Genomic DNA, 23015 nt, shown 5'->3' on the forward strand with positions numbered 1-23015 from the left:
GATAGATGGTGGATTCAAGAACTGCATTTACAGTAATAACTTTGACCATTAATGGACTAAACTCACCAATTAAAAGATACAGATTGGCAGAATGGATTTTAAAAATGATCCATCTATATGCTGTTTGCAAGAGATATATCTTAGACCCAAGCATACAAATAGACTGAAAGTGCAAAAGTGGAAAAAGTTCTATGCAAGCTGTAATCAAATGAAAGCACGTGCAGCTATACTAATATCAGATAAAATAGACTTTAAATATAAAGATGTCAGAATAGACCAGGAACAACACTACATATTAATAAAAGGGACCATTCACCAAGAAGAAATAACAATCATAAGTGTTTATGCTCCCAAACAAGGAGCTTCAAAATACATGAGGCAAACATTGGCAAAACTGAAGGAAGCTGTAGAATCTCAACAATAATAGTGGTAGATTTTAATACACCACTGTCCTTCATAGATAGAACAACCTGACAGAGGATCACCAAGGAAATAGAGAACTTAATGTGATAAATCAATTAGATGCAATAGACATGTATAGGTTGTTACACCCCCAAAAAACAGCATATACATTTTTCTCCAGTGCCCACAGGATGTTCTCCAGGGTAGGTCATATGCTGGGACACAAAACAGGTCTTTATAAATATTATAAGACTGAAATTATTCAAAGCACTTTCTCTGATCACAGCAGAATGAATGTGAAAATTAATAACCACCAAAGAACCAGAATGTTCACACATATATAGAGATTAAACAACACATATTTAAATAAGCAGTGGGGTGAAGAAGATGTTGCTAGAGAAATGGCTAGCTATCTGGAGATGAATGAAAATGAGAATACAGCACATCAGAACTTAATGGGGTGTAGGAAAGGCAGTGCTGAGAGGGAAATTTATTCCCCTAAATGCCTATATTAAGAATGAAGAATAAGCAAAAATAGAGGACCTAACTGCTAATCTGGAAAAATTAGAGAAAGAACAGCAAACTAACCCCAAAGCAAATAGATGATAAAAATAATGAAGATTAAATCAGAAACTAATTGGAGAATAAAAAAACAGTAGAATCAACAAAACCAAAATTTGGTTCTTTGAGAAAATTAATAAAGTTGATGGACCCTCACTAGGTTGACAAGTAAAAAAGAGATAAGAGGGAAACAAACAAAATCAGAAATGAGAGGGGGGTTGTTAGCCATGGATCCTGAAGAAATTTTAAATATCATAAGAGGATACTATGAAAAACTATATGCCAACAAACTACACAACTTGGATGGAATGGACAAATTCCTAGAAACACATGAACTACCTACACTGACTTGGGAAGAAATAGAAGATCTCAACAAACCAGTTACACTTAAAGAGATTTAATAAGTTATCGTAAAACTTCCTTCAAAGAAAAGCCTAGGACCCGATGGCTTCACAGGGGAATTTTATCAAGCATTACAAAAAGAGCTAATGCCAATCCTGCTCAAACTCTTCCAAAAAATTGAGGAAGAAGGACTGTTACCTATCTCAATTTATGAAGCTAACATCATTTTAACCAAGACTGGATAAAGACACTGCAAGAAAGGAAAACTACAGACCACTCTCCCTAATGAATATAGATGCAAAAATTCTCAATACGATACTAGCAAATCCAATCTAATAACATATTAAAAGAATTATACATCATAACCAAGTGGGGTTTATACCAGGAATGCAAGGGTGGTTCACCATAAGAAAGTCAATCAGCATAATAAAGCATGTAAGCCCATCAAAAGGGAAAAATCACATGATCATGTTGATTAATCCAGAAAAAGCACTTAACAAAATTCAGTATCCTCTTCTGATAAAAACAATTTAAAAGTAGGAATTGAAGGAAACATCCTCAATATCATAAAGGACATATATGAAAGAAAACACATAGCCAGCATCATACTTAATGTTGAGAGGTTGAAAGCATCCCCCCTAAGATTGGAAATGAGGCAAGGATGCCCATTGTCTCCATTATTAAACATTGCACTGTAAGTCCTGATGGAGAAATCATAAAATATTGCCAACATGGCTGCCGTGGCTGATGCAAGGCAACACAAAATGGCTGACCTTAAATCTGCCCTCCACCCTAGCAACAACGGTGACCAATCCCAGAAATCTGCCCTCCACCCTAGCAACAACGGTGACCAATCCCAGCCTGACACGTGTCCCTGCATGCTCCCAGCCTATATAAGCCTGTGCACTTCCTCAATAAAGCGGAAACCTTCCACTCACCCCTGAGGGTTGTCTCCTGAGTCATGTGCTGTGTGCTGTGTGTCTGTGTGACTGACTCAGTACGGCCACTTACCCCCAGCCATCAGCTAACCAGCCATCAGCTACCCAACAAGTCCTAGCTAGAGTGATCAGGGAAGAGAGAAATAAAAGGCATCCAAACATGAAAGGAAGGAGTGAAACTTTCATTATTTGCAGACGACATGATCCTACACTTGCAAAACCCTGAGAAATCTATGACAAAACTACTTGAGCTAATAAACAAAAATAGCAAAGTAGCAGGACACGAGGTTAATATACAAACATTACCTGTATTTCTATGGTAATAGAAATGGCCAATTTGTGGAGAAAATTAAGGAAAAAATTCCATTCAAAATAGCAACTGAAAGAATCAGGTATCTAGGAATAAGCTTAACTAGGGAATGTCAAGGACAAAAAATTATAAAACATTGTTAAAAGAAATCAAGACCTAAATAGATGGAATAACATTCCAGGCTCATGGATAGGAAGGTTGAATGTCGTTAAGATGTCGATTCTACCAAAAAAAATTTTTTACCCAAATTTATCTACAGAGTGAATGCAACACCAATCAAAATTCCAACAACCTACTTTGAAGCCTTAGAAAAGCTAGTTATCAAATTTATTTGGAAGGGAGAAGATGGTGAAATAGGATAGGTCGAGTTCACCCCTGCTCCAAAGAACAGCTAGAGAAGTGACAGAAAAATGACCAGGAGAGCAATTCCAGGGTGTAAATGACCTGGGAGGGTCTTCTGCATCACATAGGAAGGCCCTGGTTGAAAAGGCAGAAGAATTGAAGCACACAGAACTGGAGACCGTCCAGCTCCTGCAAACAGCCTAGTGTATCCATTTCCAAACAGAAGCCTGGAGCTGTCAGGAGTGCATGGAGACAAGGAAGTAAGCTAAGCCATGTTCCTCCCCCTCCTTGCCCCCTGCAGGCAGTCACCTGCACATCTGGGCTCCAGACATTCACCTTCATACCTGGGCCCCACCTGCACCCAGCCCATACAGTTGCTCAACCCCACCTGCACATCAGCATCCAGCCCTCCAGATGCATGCACGTACATGCACCCACCACACCATGCCCCCCTCCTCTGGGCAGGTGCTCACCTGCACTCCACGGCCTGCCTGAACTGCACATCACCTCAACAGCCCCCTCACCACACCTCCACAACCCCACAACCCATACCGCATGCTCACAGGACCAGCATAGAGTCCCTGACCTGTGCATATACCTACATCACAATCCATCACCTGCTCTGTTGGGTCCCTCCAAACACCTGCATCCTCCTCCACACCCTTCCTGCAAATACAAAACTTTAGACTACTGAAGGAAATCAACTTCCAGTGTAACCCTATCAAGATATTTACATGCCACAAAGACAACAGAAAGTCACTAACCATATCAAGATGCACACAGATACAGCCCAGTCTAATGACCAAATTAAAACACTGGAGGAGACACAGACTTTGGAACAAGTCAAAGATGTTCATATAACTCTACTAAATAAAAGCGGTGGGATAGCTGATGACATAATGGAAATCAAGAAGATACTTAGAAGAACATAAAGAGGACTTTGAGAGAATAAATAGAAAACTAGCAGATATCACAGACATTAAAGATACTGTTGACCAAATAAAAATATACTTGAGACCCACAACAGCAGATTTGAAGTGGCAGAAGAAAGAATAAGTGAACTAGAAGACAGGAAAACTGATTTTGAACATACAAAAGAGCAAATGACAAAAAAGATGGGAAAATTTGAACTGGATCTCAGGTAAATGATGGAAAAAACAAAATGCACAAATATATAAATCATTGGCATCCCAGAAGAAAAGAAAAGGGCTAGGAAAATTAGTGGAGGATATAATGGGGGAAAACATCCCAGCCTTTATAAAAGACATAAATATGCCAATCAAATTAGCCCAGTGAACTCCAAATAGAATAAATCCAAATAGGCCTATCCCAAGACGCATACTAATCAGTCTGTCAAATGTTGAAGAGAAGCAGAAACAAAAAGCAATAAATTTCCAAGTACATTTTAACAAGTAGTTATAAAACAGATTTAAAAGTTTGGTATGGGTTACAGTTGCATGATTTTTCATTTTTCCTTCTAGCTGCTCCAAGACACTGGAGACCAACAGAAAAATCAGTGTAATGATTCAGCGGTCATACTCTTTTGTTAAATTCTATCTTCCCTGTTATACTCCTCCTTCTCTTAAAAAAACACATATACATAAAAGCAAAAAAATTCAAAGTACATCGCAACAATTAGTTGTAGAACAGATTTTAGAGTTTGATATGGGTTACAATTCCACAATTTTAGGTTTTTACTTCTAGCTGCTCTAAGGTACTGGAGGCTAAAAGAAATATCAGCATAATGATTCAGCATTCATACTCATTTGTTAAATCCAGCCTTCTCTGTATAACTCCACCATCACTCTTTAGGGGTATTTGGGCTATGCCCATTCAAACTTTTTCATGTTGAAAGAGGCTGTTGATAATATGGGATAGTGGGATAGAACTAGTTGATGTTCTGGAAAGGCTGACCCCTCTGTGTTTCAGGACTTATGTGATTGTGGGACCCATCTAGTGGTTATAGGTTTTGAAAAATTACCCTAGTGCATGGCAAAGCCTTTGATTTTTTTAAAATGTTTTTTAGGGTGGCCATGATGGCTCAGCAGGCAGAGTTCTCACCACCATGCTGGAGACCCAGGTTCAATTCCCAGTACCTACCCATGCAAAAAAAAGAAACGTTTTTTATGGTAAAATATATGTGCATTGAAAAGAAAAGAAAAGCAGTAATTTTCAAAGTACACTTCAAGTTGTTACAGAACAGATTTCAGAGTTTGTTATGGCTTACCATTCCACTAGTTCAGATTTTTCCTTCTAGCTACTGGGGACTTGAAGAAATATCAATATGGTGGTTTTGCAATCATACTCATTTGTCAAATCCTATCTTCAGGACTTATCTGACCTAAGATTGTATCAGTGACTAAGAGTTCAAATGGAGTCCAGAGGCTATTCTACTCTTATGCAAGCTTCAGCTAGATATTGCTAATTACCATGTTTTGCCATACCCCAACTAACAACATTCCTGTTAACCCTTAAGAACACCTAGGGCTCTTTTTAGTTTGGAAACTACCAGGAATCTATACCAGAAATGAAAGGGCTTTTATAAAAGGAATTTAATAAGTTACAAGTTTACAGTTCTTAGGAAGCAAAATATCCAAATTAAGGCATCAACAGTACCTTCATTCAAGAAAGGCCGATGGGGTTAGAACACCTCTGTCAGCTGGGGGTCACGTGGCTGGCATCTGCTGATCTTTGCTTCTGGGCTCTGTTGCTTTTAGCTTCTGTTCCTTTGGAGGTTCCTCACTTTGCTTCTCCGGGGCTGGCTTTCATTTCTTGGCTTTCCTTGGCTGTCTCCAAGTTCTGGCTTGTTTAATATCTCATGGCAACATGTGCTGAGCTCCAAGTATCTCCAAACATCTGTGTCTCTTCTCCAAGTATTGTCATCTGTGTCGGCTCTGCTCTGAAGTTTCTGTTGGCTCTGTCATTTCTGTCATTTTTGCTCCCTCCAAAATATTTCCTCTTTTAAAGGATCCCAGTAAACTAATCAGGACCCACCTTGAATGGGTAGAATTACATCTCCATCTAACCCAAAGGCCACATCCACAATTGGGCATGTCATATCTCTGTGGAGATAATCTAATCAAATGTTTCCATCATACGTTATTGAATCAGGATTGAAAGAAATGGCTGCCTCCACAAGATTGAATCAGGATTAAAATATGACTTTTCTGGAGTACATAATACTTTCCAACTGGCAAAAGCTCTAACTGAGACACTACAAAAGTTTCATATGCTAAGTTTACTTCCTGAAGTCTATAACCTCCAAAGGGTCCCTAGGCCAGATGTGTACTGAAACCCAGAAGAACCAACTAATTCCACCCCCCTATTCTATATTGTTGACATCTCTTTTCAACGTAAGTAAGAACAGACATAGCCCAAGATCCCTATAGATTTGGAGTCATATCAAAGGAAAAGGAGTATTTATAATAGAGAAGATAGGATTTAGCAAAGTCATATGACTGCTAAATCACTATGATAACATTTCTTTTAGCTTTCAGTGTTTTGGAACAGCTTGAAGGAAAATCTGAAAAGTGGAATAGTAACCCATATTAACTTTGAAATCTGTAACTACTTGCTAAAATGTACTTTGAAAATTGCTTTTTAAATATATGTTGTATTTCAGAATAAAAGTACACTTAAAGATGAATAAATAAGATAGGAATCTAACTTAATTTGTTAACCCATTTTTTCCCATGAAATTAGAGCCTTATCCTACGTCAGATATCAAAGCAAAATGCAAGTTAGTTAAATATTTAAGCATAAAGAAAACAGAATTAGTAGAAGACTTCCTGGTGAATATTTAATTGTATGGGAGTGGGAAAGTCTTGCCAAAGGCAGTGTGTGTATAGAAAAAGATTGATGAGCATGACTACATAATTTGAAACTTCATTATGTAAAAATACCATAATTTAAAAAACAGAGAGATTGGGGAAAATATTTGCAACTTATATGGCAAATATTTATCTTTACTATATAAAAAGCTCATGAATTAATAAGAAACACACACTTATACATACACATATTAGTGTATTTCTGGGATGTTCAGAAGACAAACTCAAATACAAATGGCTAATAAATGACAAAAATAGTTCAACTTTATTAGTATTTGAAATGGAAATTAATAAGCTACCACTTCACTCACCTTATGAAAGTAGAGATTTTATAAGATGCTAATACTGAGTTTTGGTGGGAGAAAGGGGCCGCCGTGGCTTGGGGGAGTGCCGGTCCAAATTGCCCAGCTGGCCCGAGACACCAAGCGTGCCGGGAGGGCCCCGCTATCCAACGTTCCCAGTCAGACCGGAGAGCCATGTGCGTGGAGGGGACCCCAGTCGCCAGCCGCCCCGGCCGAGAAAACGCGCGCCCCTCGGGTATCTCACCGCAGAGGATTCTCCCTGCCCGTTCAGCCGTTCCAGAATGGGGTACGCTGTCTTTTTGGTCTCTGTCGTGACTCCGGGAGCTGTTTCGTATTGTTTCTGTTTCTTTAGTTGCTTTTCTGGAGGAGGAACTAAGACCCGCGCGTCTTACTAAGCCGCCATCTTCTCCGGAAGTCCTCTGTAAAGAGTAACTTTTGATGAGGTTACTTCCTTAACACATGACTCTCCTTAGTCAGGATGGGTCTAAATCCTACCACTGAAGTCCTTTATAAGCAGAGTGAAATCAGACAGAGAGATAAAGCCATAGGAAGCAAGAAGATGACATTCAACAGACCCCAGAAGAGAAGAGAGAGACCAGGAGATGCAGCCATGTACCTTGCTATGTGATAAAACTAAGGACAAAGAATTGCTGGCAGCCAGCCCCAGAATACCACAGTCTTTGTTGAAAAGCCTTTCTTTGATGACATCTATATTTGCATTTTTCCCCAGCCCCTAAACCATGAGCAAATAAATTGCCATTGTTTAACCTGACTTATCATGGTATTTGCTTTATCAGCCTAGGAAACTGATACACATATATACAACCCAACATTTCCCCTTTTAACCACATTCAAATATGTAATCCAGTGCTGCATATCTTCTTTAGAGAAATTTTTATTCAAATCTTTTGCCCATTTTTAATTGGATTGATTGTCCTTTTGTTGCTGAGTTGAAGGATTCTTTACCTATTCTGAAAATTAAACCCTTACCAGATATGTGATTTCCTAATATTTTTTTTCCATTGGGTAAGTTATCATTTTATTTTCATGATAAAGTCCTAGGATGCACAAAAGTTTTTAATTTTGATGAGGTTCCATTCATTTATGTGTTGTTGCTTATGCTTTGGGTGTAAAGTCTAAGAAGCCACCGTCTAGCACAAGAACTTTATTTACTTCTAGGAGATTTTATAATTCTGATTCTTAGATATAGGTCTCTCACTTACTTATCCAATATTAGTGTAGCCACTCCAGCTGTCTTTTGGTTACTACTTGAATGGTATAGTGTCATCCTTTCACCCTCAAATCTCTTGCATCTTTGACTTTAAGGTCAATCTTTTGCAGGCACCATATAGTTGATTCATGCTTTCTTATTCATTCTACCAATCTTTGCCTTTTCACTAGAGCATTTAACTCATTTGCATTTAAAGTCAATCCTGATTATACATGACTTTCTTCTGTAATTTTGCTACTAGCCTTTGTAAGTCTAATACACTTTTTGTCCCTCACTTTTATTAATGCCTCAATTTTTATCTGGGTATATTTTTCATCTATTTTCCTTGTGATTAACATGGGATTAAGATTTAATATCCTTTAAAATTAGGCCTAAGAGTCACCCCCAAGAGAACCTCTTTTGTTGCTCAGATGTGGCCTCTCTCTCCAGCCAACAACAAGCAAGCTTACCACCCCACCCCACCCCATCTACGTGGGACATGACTCCCAGGGGTGTGGACCTTCCTGGCAACGTGGGACAGAAATCCTGGAATGAGCTGAGACTCAGCATCAAGGGATTGAAACAACCCCTAGAATGAACTGAGACTCAGCATCACTCTTCTTAACCAAAAGGGGGAAGAGTGAAATGAGACAAAATAAAGTGTCAATGGCTGAGAGTTTCCAAACAGAGTCAAGAGGTTATCCTGCAGGTTATTCTTACACATTAAATAGATATCACCTTGTTAGTCAAGATGTAGTGGAGAGGCTGGAGGGAACTGCCTGAAAATGTGGAGCTGTGTTCCAGTAGCCATGTTTCTTGAAGATGACCGTATAATGATATAGCTTTCACAATGTGACTGTGTAATTGTGAAAACCTTGTGTCTGATGCTGCTTTTATCTATCTTATCAACAGACGAGTAAAACATTTGGAATAAAGATGAATGGGGGGAACAAATGTTAAAATAAATTCAGATTGAAATGCTGGTGATCGGTGAGGGGGAGGGGTGGGGGTATGGTATGTATGAATTTTTTTCTGTTTTCTTTTTATTTCTTTTTCTGAATAGATGAAAATGTTCCAAGAAATGATCATGATGATGAATATGCAACTATGTGATGATATTGTGATTTACTGATTATAAATGTAGAATGGAATGCTCAAAAAAAAGATTTGATATCCTAAATATATAACGATCATATTTGGTTTGATACCAAGTTAACTTCAGTAGCATACATATATATTTTTCTTATACCCCTCTGTCATCCTAGCATTTTGTTTTTACTTATTACCACTTATATATTTGTACATTGTATATCCAAAAACCTAGATTTATCATTACTTTTTATGCATTTGCATTTTAGCACCTGCAGGAATTAAGAAGTGGAGTTACATACCAAACAATACAGTGCAATATACTGACATTTATAATTACCCAATGTTTATCATTACCACAGATCTTTATTTTTTTATGCTGCTATTTTTATTTTTTGAACCACTGACTAATGTCCTCTCATTTCATTCTGTTGAACTCCCTTTAGGTCTTGTAGGGCCAGTCGAGTGGTAATGAACTCCCTCAGCTTTTGTTTATCTAAAAATCTCTTAATGTCTCCCTCAGTTTTGAAAGAGTCCCACAGGTTCTAACATTCAGCTGGCATATGTTTTCCTTCAGTATTTTCCACCTACTGCCTTTTTGCCTCCATGGTTTCTGACGAGAAACTGGCACTCAATCTAATTGGTACTGCCTTGAATGTTGCTTTGCCCTTGCAGGTTTCAGAATTCTCTCCTTGTCCTTTGCATTTGATAGTATAATCAATAAGCGATAGGGTGTTTTCTTTGTGTTTATCCTGTTTGGTGTTCTCTGAGCTGCCAGGATGTGTACATTTACGTCTTTTGCTAAGTTTGGGAAGCCTCTGTCTTTATTTCTTTGACTAGTCCTTCTGCCCTTTCTCTCTTCTCCTTCTGGGACTCCTGTAATGCATTTATTGATGGGACTCCTTTAATGCAGATTTTGGTGTGCTTGATGGTATCCTATAGCTGTCTTAGGCAATTTTCCTTCTAATATTTCTTTTCTCTTTCTACTCCTCAGCCTAACTCATTTCAAATGGCTTATCTTCAAGTACATTGATTCTTCTGTAGCCTCCAATCTGCTCTTAAAATCTTCTTGGGCATTTTTCATTTCAGTTACTGTGGGCTTCAACTCCAGTAGTTCTGTTTGGTTTCTTTTCAACATTTCTATCTCTTTAATTACACTCTCATATTATTCATTCATTGTTTTCCAGATATCCTTTAGTTCTTTGTACTTTCCTTCATTTTCTTGAGCAATTTTAAGATCGTTTTCTAAAAGGCTTTGTTCGGTATGTCCACATCCTTGTCTTCTTCATTAGTGCTTTTGATATTTTTGTCCTCTTTCTTTGGTTGGGCCATCGTTTCTTATTTATTTGTTTGTCCTGCGTTCTTTTGTTGCAAATTGTACATTTTAATATTTTTAAATGTTAACTCTAGGAATTATTCCCTGGGATGTCTGTTTCTTGGTTTTATAACAGCTGGTGACAAGACAGAGATTTTCTTGAGCTTCAGCTTTCTTATCAGGAAGGTCTGCCCAAGGTGAGTGCCATGTGCAGGGTTTTCCCTGTCTTTCTGAGCCTTTGTCTTGTCCTGAGCTTTTGCTCATTAATTGTTTTGGAGTTCTCCTGTTTACAGAAGTTTGGTTGTCCCTCTGTTCCCAGGAGACAGATATCTCTCTCTTTGATGTTTGAAGCTGTAAGCCTTTGTCCCAGACTGTCTACCTCTACAGCTTTTTATATTTCTTTTATTGTGTCATGCTGATTTTGCCTGGAGGGAAAATTCTGGGAGAAGAGTCACCCCAGAGAGAACTTTCTAATTCAGCCTTTCCCAGGCAAAACAGGACCAAGGTGCCATGAATAGGGTGCAAGCTGACACCAAATTGCCCTGCAGAGGCAATCAGAAAGGGCACCAAAATATTTTCCAAAAATTTCCCAAAGCTGAGCTTTCCTGGCCTACCTACCAAATGCAGCCCTTCAGCTAACTGTCCCCCATAACCCTGAGGAAGAATCTTTAATTCTTGGCCGCTATCTGAGGAGGGTTGAAACAATGGCTGCCACGCCTTTGTTCAGGGTGGGTTAAATAGTAGATGACCTCAGAGCTGCGACCTGTGGCCTGAATTAGCTAATCAAAAGCCATGATCAGCAAGTGGCCATGCCCACCCCTGTTCTTGGGGGAGAGGATTTTTACATCCTTTTCTGTCACCAGCAGCTAGCCAGGGAATGCACCCCACAGTGGCCTGCTGGGAGGGTGGAGGGTGGAGGGTGGATGCCAGGAGTCCTGCATGAAGAGAGCAATTTAGTTTTTGGTTTGTTTGGTTTTTTTACTGTAATTTGTCTGCTTCTTCCTCCCGCTCTTTTCTGGATGCTGTTCAGTGTTCTTCTGGCTTCTGGAGTTTCAAAATAATTGTTTTAGGTAGTTCCTGTCTGTTTAGTAGTTGTTTCAGTGGGAGGACTGAATTCTCTAATCCACCATCTGCCCCCTTTTTGATCCATTTTTAGTTGATTTTTGTATGTGCTGTGAGGTAGGAATCCACCTCCTTTCTTTTTTTTTTTTTTTTTTTTTTTTTGCATTTGGACATTCACTTTTCCCAGCACCATTTGTTGACAGCGCTATTCTTTCCCAACTGAGCAGTCTTTGCCCCTTTGTCAAAAATCAGTTGGTCAGGGCAGCGCGTTGCGCCGCGGTTGCCACTGGTGACCCGGCAGTTGCCTTTGCCTGAACTGCAGCCGCGCTGGGGTTAGAGCAGGGGGCGGGTGGAGTGAGGAGAAGGCTGGCTGAGGCAGGAGAGAGGAGGAAGGAAGGGGCAGCGCGAGGAGCAGAGCAGCTCAGGCGTTTTCCTGGGAGTGTTGGTGCCGCCCAGGGAGGTTGGGGCGGATCCCGCAGGGCCGGGCCGGGGAAGGAGTCACCAGGCGAACGAGAAAGTGGACAATCAAAGGCTCAAGAATTTCAAGAGCAAAACCTGTGACTTGTGGAGACGATGACGACAACGAAATGAAGTTGTAGTTAAGGAAGAATAAAAGAGATGACCATCTCTTAAAGAGAAGAAAAGTACCATTTGACGATATCTGTGAAGACTCTGATATAGATGGTGATTATAGAGTGCAAAAAACCTCTCTAGATGCCCCGAAGAATCCCAGAGTGATTCAATTAGTGAGTGGAAAAATTCAATTAGTGAATTCAAGTGATTCCCTTCAGGGAATGGTGAATTCTTGATATTCTCACAAGCAGTGGGGACAACCAAAGCTATAGGCTGAGCCCCCAGTCTTGGAGTTTGTTCATATGAAACTCAACCCCACAAAGGATAGGTCAAGTCTAGTTAAAATTTAGGCCAAAGAATCACCCCCAAGAGAGCCTCTTATGTTGCTCAGATGTGGCCTCTCTCTCCAGCCAACACAACAAGCAAACTCACCACCCTCTCCATGTCTACATGGCACATGACTTCCAGGAGTGTGGACCTTCCTGGCAACGTGGGACAGAAATCCTAGAATGAGCTGAGATTCAGCATCAAGGGATTGAGAAAACCTTCTCCACCAAAAGGGGGAAGAGTGAAATGAGACAAAGTGTCAATGGCTGAGAGATTACAGAGTTGAGAGGTTATCCTGGAGGTTATTCTTATGCATTAAGTAGATATCACCTTGTTATTCAAGATGTAATGGAGAGGCTGGAGGGAACTGCCTGAAAATGTAGAACTGTGTTCCAGTAGCCATGTTTCTTGAGGATGACTGAATAATGATATAGCTTTCACAATGTGACTGTGTAATTGTGAAAACTTTGTGTCTGATGCTCCTTTTATCTACCTTGTCAACAAAGGAGTGGAACATATGGAATAAAAATAAATAATGGGGGAAGAAATATTAAAATAAATTCAATTTGAAATAGTGGTAAATGAAAGCGAGGTGTAAGGGGTATGGTATTTATAGTCTTTTTTTTCTCTATTATCATTTTATTTCTTTTTCTGTTGTCTTTTTATTTCTTTTTCTAAATCGATGTAAATGTACTAAGAAATGATGAATATGCAACTATGTGATGATATTAAGAATTACTGATTGTATATGTAGAATGGAATGATATCTAAATGTTTTGTTTGTTAATTTTTTTAATTAATAAAAAAAAGTTTAAAAAACGATTAAAAGAAAAAAAAAGATGCAATGGAGAGGCTGGAGGGGACTGCCTGAAAATGTAGAACTGTGTTCTAGTAACCATGTTTCTTGAGGATGATTGAATAATGATATAGCTTTCACAATGTGACTATGTAATTATGAAAACTTTGTGTCTGATGCTCCTTTTATCTACCTTGTCAACAAAGGAGTAGAACATATGGAATAAAAATAAATAGTAGGGGGAACAAATGCTAAAATAAATTTAGTTTGAAATGCTAGTGATCAATGAAAGCGAGGGGTAAGTAGTATGGTAGGTATAACCTTTTTTTTCTTTTCTGTTTTCGTTTTATTTCTTTTCCTATTGCCTTTTTATTTCTTTTTCTGAATTAATGCAAATGTTCTAAGAAATGATGAATATGCAACTAAGTGATGATATTGTGAATTACTGATTATGTATGTTAATATGTTATTTGGTTTGTTAATTTTTTAAATTAATAAATAAATTTAAAAAAAATACCTCTCTAAAAGCTATTGTTCAAAATGTTTCCTGTGATAACCAAGGAATTCAACCAACTGCAATTCAAGCTGCTGGGAAACTTTTATCCAGTGATGGAAATCCACCAATTGATGACTTAATAAAATCTGGAATAGTGTCTATTTTAGTCCATTGTCTTGAAAGAGATGACAATCCTTCTCTACAACTCGAAGCTGCCTAGGCCTTGATAAACATTGCATCTGGAACCTCTGAACAAACTCAAGCTGCAGTTCAGTCCAATGCTGTGCCACTTTTTCTGAGACTTCTCCATTCACCCCATCAAGACATCCATGAGCAAGCAGTGTAGGCACTGGGAAATATGATAGGTGATGGGCCCCAATGTAGAGACTATGTCATAAGTCTTGGAGTTGTGAAACCTTTATTTTCCTTCATAAGTCCAACTATTCCTATTACTTCTTAAGAAATGTTACTTGGGTTATGGTCAACTTATGTCAGCACCCCCATTGGAAACCATTTAAGAGATTCTTCCAGCCCTTCATGGTCTAATTCATCACACAGGTGTAAAATATATTGGTAGATATTGTCTGGGCCCTCTCTTACCTTACTGATGCTGGCAATGAACAGATACAGATGGTAACAGACTCTAGAATAGTTCCTCAATTGCTTCCTCTACTTAGCAATCAGGAATTAAAAGTTCAGACTGTTGCACTTAGAGCTGTCAGCAATATTATAACTGGAACTGATGAGCAAACACAAGTAGTTTTGAACTGTAATGCTCTTTCACACTTCCCTGTACTTCTGACACATCCCAAAGAAAAAAGTAATAAAGAACCAGTGTGGTTATATATGTATAACATATATACACATATATAAAGGCTGATCCATCAAGCTGGGCTCATAGAATCTGCTGCTGCATTAAATTAGGAACGGAAATGTGAAGATTTTATTTGGAATTACAGAAAATGCCCAAATGAGGTCAAGATGATGAGTGGGTGCAAGTGAGAATGAGTGGCAAAATGTATTGAAAACTTCACATGAATGCTTATTTAGGTTGTCCAAAGTGAAAAAGGCTATAGGTCACAGATCTTTAGTGTCTGAGAAGGAATATTGTCTTATCTGTATCAATTGAGGGGAAAGTGCAGTACTGTCATCTTCAAGCCTTGTAAGCATAAAAGAGAATAGGATGCCCATATAAGTCAAATGAAAATGAATCAAGCCTTGCTATGAAGCAGTGTAAATGGATAGTGTTGAATGATTGTCTGGCTCAGTCATGGACAGCCAGGTTCATCTTTCAAATCTAGGGCTCTTCACTCAGGAAGTTGACTCCTAGTCCTGGAGTGACTGTGTACCAGAGTGTGGTTGTGGTGCTATATGTGAGTGCATGTAAGCTTGATTTGCCTTCAGGGGGCCGATAACAAACCTAGTAAATCAGCAAATTGAGATCATAAATGTTAATGTACACTGGACATGAAAACAAAGACCGGTTTAGCAGCAGACTAGGCTTACTTTGTGACCGATGTTTTCTATCCCTTCTCTTGCCCCATCCCCATTTAAAAATTTTCATCTTTCTTCACTTTATCTAGAATGGCTGTTTCTCAAGTCAGAAAACTTTTCAGGAATGTTTCCCTGTGTATTTGCACCGGATGAAAGTTTGATGCAATGAAGAGCTTTCCATATCATCAAAACTAATTTGTGTAGATTTTTGCATGAGAAAAAAATCATAAATTTCCCTCAAAATAGACTGTATTGCAGTATACAAGTACATAATAGTATAAAACAGTAAAATGTGCTTTAAAAGCCATCCTTTTAATTTTCAGAGATAATATAAGATCTTTGCATGAAGTAAATCTACAGCATAGTTCATTTTTAGATTCTGTTGAGACCTGTAAAGAATAAGAAAAAAGTTTCAGTAGTGATACAATACTGTGCTATATTTAAATGTTACTTGTTTTCAAATTTTATTTTCTATGAAAATGATATGGAACCTTCTAAAATGGAATTTGGTGCATATGTGCTGCTGAATAAAGACCAATGAAGAGGTTTGAGTAGATGTAAGTAGCCAAATCAAGTAATAGTTTTGAACACCTTTAATAATATGCCTATTCTGTTAAATTGTTTTAGAATCTTTTTATCTTAGATGTAGGCAACCATGAACATCTATTTTGAGCCACTTTAGGAAGAAAACTTTGTATTTTTAAAACTTGTATAAAAATTATACAAGTGGGTTTTATAAATTGGAATAATACCCCAGTTTTGAGATTATGCACACTAAGTTAAATGTAGCGTAAATTAATTTATACAAAAGAAGAACTCTTTATGAGGTGACTCGTTGTAGGAAATCCTGTGCTTTCCCTGTGAGCACAAATGTTGCATGAACAACAGTTTGCTATAAGAAACATAACAGATTAGCCACCATTAGCATTTATATCTACTTTGAGAAGTAAACTTAGTGCATGCAACTTTTGTAGAATCTCAGATAAAGATTCCCTGGGTGTTCTTTAGGGTTAACAGAAATGGGTTTAAGAAATCAACAGGCAATTCTGAAACACTGTAGATAGGATAAATATTATTTTGTGATAGTAACTCTTTGTTGAACTACAGTATTTTTGCAGCATTCCTTGTCATCAGAAACATGGTTAAAGTTTAAAACTAGAAACAGCAGAAAACTAGTTTGTAAATTTATCCAAGTAGAGTGCAGGCTAGGCTGTCTTGAAGAAATAAACATTAAAACTTAAAGCAACAACAACAAAAAAATCAGTTGGTCATACCTGCAGCTGCATAAGTCTCCCTAGCAATGTGGGACATGACTCCCAGGGATGAGCCTGGCCCTGGCACCATGCCTTCCTGACCAAAAAGGGAAAAAGAAATGTAACAAAATAAAGTTTCTATTCAGAGTTTAAATAGAGTCAAGAGGTTATTCTGGAGGCTACTCTTATGCAAGCTTCAGTTAGATATTGCTAATTGCCATGGTTTGCCAAAGCCCAACCAACATCATTCCTGTTAACCCTAAAGAACACCCAGGGAATCTCTGAGATTCCAAAAAAGTTGCATGCACTAAGTTTAGTTCTCAGAAACCTAAAGCCTTCAGATGGTTCCTAGGCCAGATATATCCTGAAACCCAGAAGTGCCAATCTCTCCAAGAATATTAACCATTTCCATCCCCTCATTCCATATTGTCAACACCCCTATTCAACATGAAAAAAGTCAAAATGGGTATAACACAGATATCCCTATTGATTGGGAGAAGAATCAAAGGAAAAGGCAGAGTTATAAGAGAGAAGTTAGGATTTAACAAATAAGTATGACTACTTTTTGAATCATTATATTGACATTTCTTTTTGGTCTTTGGTGTCTTAGAGCAGCTAGAAGGAAAAACCTGAAATTGTGCAACTATAACCCATACCAAACTTTGAAATCTGTTCTATAACTACTTGTTAAAATATAATTTGAAATTTATTGCTTTTTTGTATATATGTTATATTTCACAATAAAACATGTTAAAAAATCAATTGGTCATAAATGTGAGGGTTGATTTCTGAGATCTCAGTTCTATTCTATTGGTCTCTATGTCTCTCCTTGTGCCAGTACCATGTTGTTTTGATTATGGTAGCTTTGTGATAAGTTTTAAAACCAGGAAGTGTGATTCCTCCAACTTTGTTCTTCTTTTCCAAGAGAGCATTGGCTATTCAGGGCACCTTACCCTCTATATAAATTTAATGATTGACTTTTCCATTTCTGCATAGAAGGTTGCTCAAAATTTGATTGAGGTTTTATTAAATCTATAAATTACTTTGCTAGAATTGACATTTTAACAATATTTAGTTTTCCAATCCATAAACATGGAATGTCTTTCTTGTATTTCTTGTATTTATGTCTTTTTTGATTTCTTTTAGTAAAGTTTTGTAGTTTTATGTGTGCAAGCACTTTACATCCTTTATATCCCAGATATTTGATTTTTTAGTTGTTATTGTAAATGGAAATTTTTCTTTATTTTTTCTGATTGTTCACTGTTAGTGTATAGATACTGATTTGGGGGATATTGATATTATATCCCACCACTTTGCTGAATTTGTTTTTTATCTCTACTAGCTTTGGTGTGGGTTTTTCAGCTATTCTGTATGTAGAATCATGTCACCTACAAATAGGTAAAGTTTTACTTCTTCTTTTCCACATTGGATGCCTTTTATTTCATTTTCTCACCTAATTTCTCTGGCTAGAACTTCCAGTACAATGTTGAATAACAGTGGTAACAGTGGGCATCCTTATCTTGTTCCTCATTTTCGAGGGAAAGCTTTCAGTGTTTTACTATTACATATGATGCTATCACTAGATTTTTCATATATGCCCATTATTGGTAATTTTTAAAGTTCAATTCCCCTTCATTACTGACTTCCCCAAAAAGAAGAGACAAAATATGAAATACCAAAATAATTACAATGATAATTTAAAGATTTTCCCAAAAAAATGGAAAAGTTCGCAAGCAACTACACATTAATTCTTGTAGAGAGATTAAAGACTCACAGAGAAATTGGAGGAACTACTTTAGCTTGTGCAAATGTGCCTCTTCACAAAAGGGTTTTACTCTTGTATTCCCATCTGCGCACTCTCTCTGTCCTTCCTGATATATTTCAAATATATTTCATCTCAAAAGAATAGAGATTTTTATTTCTGAGTCTGCTAAAAATTCTTATTCAACTTAATCTTTAAAAGTAAGACAACAACAACAACACAACTAGGTTTGGTAAACATAATGGAAAATGAATCCAAGAAATAATTGGGAACACAAAATCAGAAAGGAGAAAAAATGTCAATAGAATAGATTACTTTTTCAAAGATCAGCATGATATAACCAATTGTTGTGGTTGTAGAACTATATGATAGGTGTAAAATGAAAAACACTGGTTTGCCACATTGGAAAAAAAACAAAAACTTTCCAGTCTTAAACATATATGCCACCTTTGAGAAATCAGCTTTGAAAATGCCAGAAAAATAAGGATAAGATTTTAAATGTTTTAGATGTTTATGCCACTCAAAAACATTTTGTTTTATAGAACTAGAACACATAAGATAGATATATATATACTTATGTTTCACTGTTAGTATGTGTGCCAGTTTGAATCTGTTATGAACCCCAGAAAAGCCAAGTTCTTTAATCCTCATTCAATATTGCTAGGTGGGAGCATTTTGATTGTTTCCATGGAGATATGACCCACCCAATTGTGGGTGGTAGCTTGAATAGATGGTTTCCATGGAGATGTGTCTCCACCCATTCAAGGTGGGGTTGCTCACTGGAGCCCTTTAAGAGGGAACAATTTTTGGAAAAAGCTTTAGAGTCCTGAGAGCCCACACAGCCAGAGACCTTTGGAGATGAAGAAGGAAAACGCCCCCAGAGGAGCTTCACAAAGCAAGAAACTGAGAGATAAAGCTCATAGGTGTCACCATGTGTCCTTACAGCTGAGAGAGAAACTCTGAACTTCATCAGCCTTTCTTGAGTGAAGTTAACCTATTGTTGGTTCCTTAATTTGGACATTTTCATAGCCTTGCCTTAATTTGGACATTTTCACAACCTTAGAACTATAAACTTGCAACTTAATAAATTCCCTCTCTTTAATAGCTGTTCTGTTTCTGGTATATCACATTCTGGCAGCCTTCAAACTAGAACAGTATGTAAGCTAATGCTATAGTAAATATAAAAATATGGGGAAAGGGCAACACTTCCACGAGCCTTCCATGTCAGGAAAATAAATGCAGAGTTGTATTTTTCACCCAATAGTATCGTAAAATATTAGGAAATGAGATATTAGTTATCTCTACTAAAATCCCTTTTCTTACAAGTGTGAGAAACAACATATGATTCACCCATCTGATATAATTAGCTAATTAGCATGAAAAATGTTAATACTTCATATCTTCTTAATTTACAGTGTTTTTTTTTCCTTGAATTTTGCTCTTATGGAAGGTAAGTTAATAGAGTCTCTGGAATCGAATGTTTGAGTTGAAATCCTAGATCACCACCTAACTAGCTATGTTATTTTGGGAAAATTACTTAGTCTTGCTAAAACACTTGTGTAGAGCAGAGGAACTACATGGGAGTATGTGAAGATTGAATGAGATATTGTAGTAAAGTGCTTAATACAGTGTCTGACACCTGTTAAGCATTTAATAATCACAAGCTGATTATAATTCATTGTAATAAAGATTTAATATGCTAAGATGATGGGCAGAAGTGTCACTAAAAATACAGAACAAGGGGTTAAAGAAGTTGAATATGTGTGTGAAAGCAAGGAAGAGGGAAAAGGGCATGGGGCAGAGAGAAAAAGGATGATTCAGGAAACAGCAAACTAGTATTGAGTTAGTTTGGCAAGATAGCCAATAGGAAACTGGACCATAGGAGAATTTTACAGAAATAAGAACCAAAACATAGAAATCTGGGATACAGTTGAATTGTGTGCTTTAGAGTCTTATTGAAATAATTTCATGGTTTCAAGGACCATGTTCCCTGAGCCAAGGCTAGGAAGAGAGAAGTTTATACACTTGTATGCCCACAGCAACTGAATAAAACAGCTAAAATCTGAAGTGAAGATAGAAATAGCAAGGGAATAAGAAGATATACTGGCATATTTCCCCTAGTGCACTGCAGCCTCCTTCCTTTTCTGGTCCCAGGTGCTCTCGGAGCTACCAGCAAGGATGTAGACTTGGCCAAGTCCAAGAACCATACCATACACAGTCCATCCCGGAAATGGCACAGAAGTGGCATCAAGAAGCCCTGATCAGAAAGATATTAATCTCTTAAGTGGGTGGGCTGCAAATTCTTGAAGAACATGCGTTTTTCCCAGAAGCATAAAGATAAGGGCCTAAGGAGGATGCAGGCTAATAATGCCAAGACCATGAATGCAAATGCATAGGCCATCAAGGCCCTTGTAAAGCCCAAGGAGGTAAAGCCCAAGATCCCAAAGAGTGGTAGCTACAAGCTCAATCAACTTAATTACATTGCCCATCCCAAGCTCGGAAAGCATGCTCATGCGTGCATCGCCAAGGGTCCCAGACTCTGCCAACCAAAGTTCCAGACCTAAATCAAGCCAAGGCAAAGGATAAAACCAAGGCCCAGGCTTCAGCTCCCTGAGCTGAGGTTACTGCTCCCAGTCAGGCTCCTGAGTAGAGCCCTACATCTGCTGTGACCGCTGGGCTGCTATCTGGATGGAGCTGGGTCCTCCTGTGCTATTTGTACAAATAAACCTGATGCAGAAAAAGTAAAAAAGAGGAAGATATACTAGGATTCTTTTGGGACCCCTAGGCAAAAGAGAAGGAAAAGAATGAGGCCAGGATTTGAACAGTAAGTAGAGAGAACCAAGAAACACTCTAAGGAAAATCTTCCTATAACTATTAGTTATGAACAACTAATTCTTTATACTCCTAAAAGCTGGCTTAAGTATGATATGTTTCATAACATCCCACCGAACACTTAAGGATGGGAGGTTTGGTCCTGAACAGAGCCAAAACAGTTTCCCATGGTAGCAGCAAGCACACTTATTTCCATTGGTAACACAAAGAAATTTTTGTCCAAATGTTTATGGCATTTTATCACAGTTTTTGCAGGAAGATTTGTTTAGTTACTTTAACGATAGCACTCCTAAGAGCTCTCTGTACCTTCTTAAACTTTTCTTCTGAAATGACCACACTCCATATACATAGCTCTCTTAAAAAGCAGCAAGTGTTGGAAAAATATACTCTCAGTTCCTCAGAATGTCCAAACAAATAGAAATGGCTGGGTTTAGAGCTGGAAGAGGCATTATAAGTCTGTCATCTTACAGAAGGAGAAACTGAGGATCATCGAAGTAAACTAACATGTCCATTTCCAAAATAAGCAGTGGTGGAGATGATACTAGAATTGTTGTCTCCTAACTTCTTGTAGGAGAAGTGCTCTTTCCACTCTGATGGATTCTTAAAATGATATCTTTAAACTGGCCTTAAAAAATTCAATTCAGGGGTTCCCAAATACTCTCTCAGAAACTGGTGCTGGATTGGCTATAGCAAATTATTAGAGGTACTTTTTAGAGATACCAAATGGTCAGGTTATAGACTCTGTATTGTTAAAAATTACCCTACTTTCAGTCAAGTCTAGGAAGCATTCTCTGGTCGTCTTCAATCAGATGTATTCATCCCAATCAATACCATTTTTCATTTCTCTCTTCCCCCTTTTGGTCAGGAAGGATTTCTCAGTCCCATGATGATAGGTCCTGGCTCATTCCTCGGGGTCAGGTCCCATGTTGTCAGGGAGATTTACACCCCTTGGGAATCATGTCTCATGTAGTGGGGAGGATATTGAACTCACCTGTTAATGGCTTAGAGCGAGAGGCCATATCTGAGCAACAAAAGAGGTTCTCTGGGAATGACTCTTCGGCATAATTATCAGTAGGGCTTAGCTTCTCCCTTGCAGAAATAAGTTTCATGGGGGTGGGAGTCCCAAGACTGAAGGCTTACCTGATTGAATTGGTTGTCCCCACTGCTTGTGAGACTATTACGAATTCCCCAGATGGCAAAGTTTTATATTTCCTCTTCCCTCCTTAGTCCCCCAAGGAGACTTTGGAAATACATCTTTATTCACTGCCCAAATTACTCTGAGATGTATCAGGGTATCACAATAACCTGGACAACCAACAAGATCTTGTCAAGATTCCATGTTCTTCTGGTGTTCAAGTAAACTGACTATATAAGTTAAATTAGGTAATGCACTACCAAAATATAAATCTTCTACCAAATAAACATCTCTCCCTTTGGTCTCACATGGAGGTTGATGTTTGAAAATACGGGCCATGATCCTTTACCCTGTATTCTGATTTACCTTAGTCCCATCCAGATAAGCTTCATTCACATTTCTAGATGAAGTCTGATCACTCTTTTTTCCAGTTTTTTTAACAGTTACTAAATGGGGTAATGTTGACTTTCATAGCTTCAGTGCTCTAACCCTGAGTCTCAGGTGTCACATGAATACCTGAAGTTTCAAGAAACAACCAGGTTGTATACAAGTAGCTCAGTATCTCAGAATTTAGAAATATCCGTTACAACCCCTAAATATATATGACTGCTATAAAAGCTAACAATTTAAGAACCTTTACAATA

General features: G+C 38.0%; 2 pseudogenes; both read left to right on the top strand.

The window, feature by feature from the left end:
* Positions 1–9932: 9932 nt before the first annotated feature.
* On the top strand, positions 9933–14768 carry LOC143651443 (importin subunit alpha-3-like; annotated as a pseudogene).
* A 5079-nt stretch (positions 14769–19847) lies between these two features.
* Positions 19848–21054, top strand: LOC143651444 (large ribosomal subunit protein eL29 pseudogene; annotated as a pseudogene).
* The last annotated feature ends 1961 nt before the right edge of the window (positions 21055–23015 follow it).

This window comes from Tamandua tetradactyla, chromosome 12, assembly GCF_023851605.1.
Source record: "Tamandua tetradactyla isolate mTamTet1 chromosome 12, mTamTet1.pri, whole genome shotgun sequence".
Classification (NCBI taxonomy): Eukaryota; Metazoa; Chordata; class Mammalia; order Pilosa; family Myrmecophagidae; genus Tamandua; species Tamandua tetradactyla.